Source organism: Pinus tabuliformis, chromosome 9, assembly GCF_031772625.1.
Source record: "Pinus tabuliformis cultivar Carrire ecotype Pingquan chromosome 9, CPIR1, whole genome shotgun sequence".
NCBI classification, from domain to species: domain Eukaryota; kingdom Viridiplantae; phylum Streptophyta; class Pinopsida; order Pinales; family Pinaceae; genus Pinus; species Pinus tabuliformis.
In genome coordinates, this window is record NC_142307.1 from 2,012,204,878 (window position 1) to 2,012,209,187 (window position 4,310).

Genomic DNA, 4,310 nt, shown 5'->3' on the forward strand with positions numbered 1-4,310 from the left:
TATTCTTGATGTAAAATTCTTAAAGTAAACATAGTTGAATTTGTGTTTGTTTAGAAAAATAAGGAACATGTATCCTTAGAGTCACATATTTTTTTATTATTTACATTAAGAATTAGTTTAGTTTTAGTTCGTACTTGCATGTAGCGAAATAGAATTAGATTTTATTTCCTAAATATCTTTCTACAAAGATTATTGATAGTGCATCTTTCTTTTGAGCTAGTTACGTTATGTTCTGGCTTATTTTACTTGTAATATAAGCTTGTACATAATGTATTATAGCTTGATTATTGTATTATAGCATTCATTTACTGATTCTATAGCAGCATTCTATAGCATAATTCTTCTATTATATTTGTAGCTTTAATTCTAATTTCTAAATGAAATATATAAATTAGAATTACATAGAATATCGTAGTTTTGGTGAAACATATAGTCCTTTGCTTTCAACAATCATATCAAGTCTAGGTTGTTTAATATTCACCATTTCATTTCATAGTTAAACTGACCATTAGGCTGTAATTTTATTTAATCATAAGTTAGTGTAGATTAGTTTTATATTAGTATAGGATAATCGTAGTTTAGATTAGGATTTGATTTCCCCGGATTCACTTCTTCATAAGAGGAAAGGAGCCAAGGACAACGAAGCCTATAAATCCATCAAGGGTAGCCACATCAAACAACTTGGGTTATTAAAAAGCCTTGGTCTGGGCTATTCTTCCCTTGAAGACTAAGGTGCATAAAACCCAAGTCAACATGTTGGAAGCCAAGATAGTTTTCATAATGAATATGATGATCCCTACTTCATTTATGAAGCATTAGAGGTTGTATGATTGTAAGCCTAACTGTAATTTTCTCCCTAATAATAAAATCTTTGCCTTTCTTGTGGTGTTTCCTTGACAAACCATCAAGGTTTTACCATGTAAAATCGTGTATGTATTATCTTTTTTTTAGATTTAAAATTTTTGGGCCTCTTCGTTAGTTGCAATTGATTTTCCAAATCCATCCCATTCATGTTGATTTGAAATCGACGTTTCAAACCCACTACTGAGGTTCATCATCAGGATACAATAGTATATGGAAAACTAATCAACCTTGGTATGATAAATAGAGAAATGTATCTTATGGTTTTTGAGAAAAATGTTCAACAATGCAATTGATTAAGAAAGGTTTTTGTGCATATTAATTAATTAGAATGATTATGTTATTGATAAAATTAATAAACTAATGTGAATTAAATAATTAGAATATTTTTACACAGGTTAATATATATGTTTGTATATTAATATTATTAAAAATTAAAAAAATATTTATTTTTGAAAATGATTAGTGAATTATTTTTATTCAACAATAACTAATGTATATGTAATATATTGAGATAAATTAATATATTAAAATATTTATATGAGGAATTAAAGTCAAATAGTGCAAGGAAAAATATAAGCAAAGAATTAATGATGAAAGGAAATTAAGTTAACGAGTTCCAAAATTTCTGGGTTTGGATGTCAATGTAGGGATCCAATTTTTGTTTATGCTCCATCCTTCATCTTTGTTTAGGTTTTTTTTACGGTGTTGGACCTAGCAACATTCAAGGGATCTCCCTGATATGAGGTCCCAATCAGACCTCACACCGTTTGGTGTAGGAGCCTCATCTGCTATAAAGGCTTGGTTGCCAAATCCTTAAAGATTTGCCTTGGCTCTAGCTACCAACACAAGAGAGTGATGCAACGGTATCTTCGAAAAGCAAGGTGAGCATGCCTGGTGAGTGTGCAGTGCAACTGTGTCTAGGTTCTCTTATTGCAAAAGGGGGGATAAAATTGAGCCTCTAAGTGAGAGGTAATAGTACTACCCAGGAAGAGACACACATGAACTAGAAGGACTTGTCCAACATCCAGTGGAATAGTCCTCAGCGGGTGCGACAGTCATTAACACCAATTAACAAGGGAAGATCCATCTAATATCCATCGGAATAGTCCACAACGGATGTGACGGTTGTTATAACCGATAAGCAAAGAAAGGTCTATCTAGTATCCCGCAGAATAGTCCACAAGGATGAGACAACAATAGCAACCATTACAACACATTCTCAACAAGATAAGCACTAAAATAACTTAAATAGTTCAACTATCTTACATGTGAAAGCAAACATGAAATACAAACGTTCACAAAATAGTCTTACAAACATTCATAAGTCATGCATGAAGAATGTGCTGGCCTTAAAAGGCTTATGTTATTAAGCAAAAGTTCCAAGACACATATTTACATTATAGATCACTAGCCCCAATAGTGGAACATTGGAGCCACTCCTTTCTCCTCAAATAACTAGCTGGTCTTTCTAATGCTTTGCGAGAGGATCGAAGGTGAAAATTCTTTTTCTCATACAATGAGGGAATATATATAACCAAGGGGTGATGCTTACCCCTTGTGACTCTTTGACTACCCTCATGACTGTTCAAATTCCTATGGATTTTCAACTTACATGACACTTCACATTCATGTGTGTCCATTGGACTTCCACTTTATAATACATTTGATTTACAATATACGTGGCCCACAATAGTGATGTGGTGTATGACAACTCATGACATGACTTGACATGACACTGCTGATATGGACTGGCTTGATGATGTGGAAATGTCAATCCTCTATTGCTACTGAGTGATGGATGTGTTCTTGGATATGCTTTATCTTCTCCTTTGCATAGCTTGGAGATGATGGATCTTCAATGATCTTCAGTCTTGGAAGTTGGTTGCACACTTGTGTTCCTTTTGCTTGCTCTTGATAGGTCCATTCGTTCGTTCAACTACAAGTGAGTCTTTAGGTATGCTTCCTGCTTCTTCTCTTTCTTCATCATCTCGCCATGACTTTATAGTACACCTGTTCCTGCAATTAACTGATGATGAGAAGACATCAATCTGAAAGCTCCCTTGTCTAAGATGATGCATTATTATCCATGAGCTGAGCTCAGGACTAGTGAAAGGTTGTGAGAGAAGTCCTATTAACTAAGCATTGTGTGGTTCTAGGTGACAAGCAGAGAGCTTGATCATTGAGACTTCACAAAGCGCAACTCATGCTTGACGGAGGAACTTTTCCGCACAATCCCTACTAGGAAAAGAAATTGTGCAGTGGCCACTTGGAGTAAGGATTGCGCAGTTCAGACCAACAATGGGTGATGTGGGATGTTGTAACATGCTTTATTTTTTATAAGTTAATTATTATTTTATAAAACAAGGTATGAAAAAATAAAGAAAAAATGAAAATAAAAATAAAATAAAAGAAGAGATGAAATAAAACCCCATCAAAATAAAATCAAAAGATTTGTATAAGTGCGCTTGTTTAAATGCCACTTCATGAATAAATTCCATTTGTAATAATAAGGTTTGTGTGTAGCTTTTTTTTTATGCCACAACCTTTTCTTATGATCTAAATTAAACTGTTTAATCTTGATCAGGTCATTTAAACTTTTGTTCTAGACTAGTGAATAAATTCAACCAAACAGTTTATCTTGGTTGAAAATTAGAATTTAGACTAGATTAGAGCAAATGAAAGGCCTAATATGCTTAAAAAATGGCCTAAAGTTGGTTTAGATTAGGTTTAGAATAGTTAAATTGTTTATTAAGGGAAACTAGTCTAAACACACCCTAGCTAGATTAATTTTCATTAGTGATTAATTACCTCATTAAAAAGGGTGATTAATATTTGTAAATGAATATGTTTTATGCTTTTTAAGCCAAAGTTATATGTGACAAAAATTTATTGTCGGCAAGTGTTAAGCTTCAGGAAAAGATCAATGGTCATTAGCATTCTCGCCCAGATCAATAGCAGGGAAGCTCTTTGTACCCCCTAGCCACGAAATGAGATAACGATGAGGGGGGGTGCGAAAAACAGTTTTTCCCACACTGGCCCCTCACCTATGTGTCGCTCCCTCAACACTTTGTACCTCCCTCGCTCCAAAGAACTTACAACTAAACCCCCCTCCGAAATCTGCCATCCACATTACTGCCCTTCCCAATACCGCGCCAACGGCCACTCCTCCCGTGCCATCCTCCTCCAATCACTCCATTCCACGTGCCCTCGCTCGATATCTCCTAACCATTCCCGCATATTCATTGTCACTATTAATTCCTTCCCATTGTTGCTCTTCATTCCCGTTAATACATTAATTTTCTGATTAGCTGATCAGCAATGGATTCTCATGTAATGGTTGTCCTAAATCGATGTTAAATATCCATTTCCCCCGTTACATTTTCCTTTCTTAAACATTTTTTCACTGTTTCTATTTATTGTTCTTGTCTGAAAATTCTCTGGTCAGT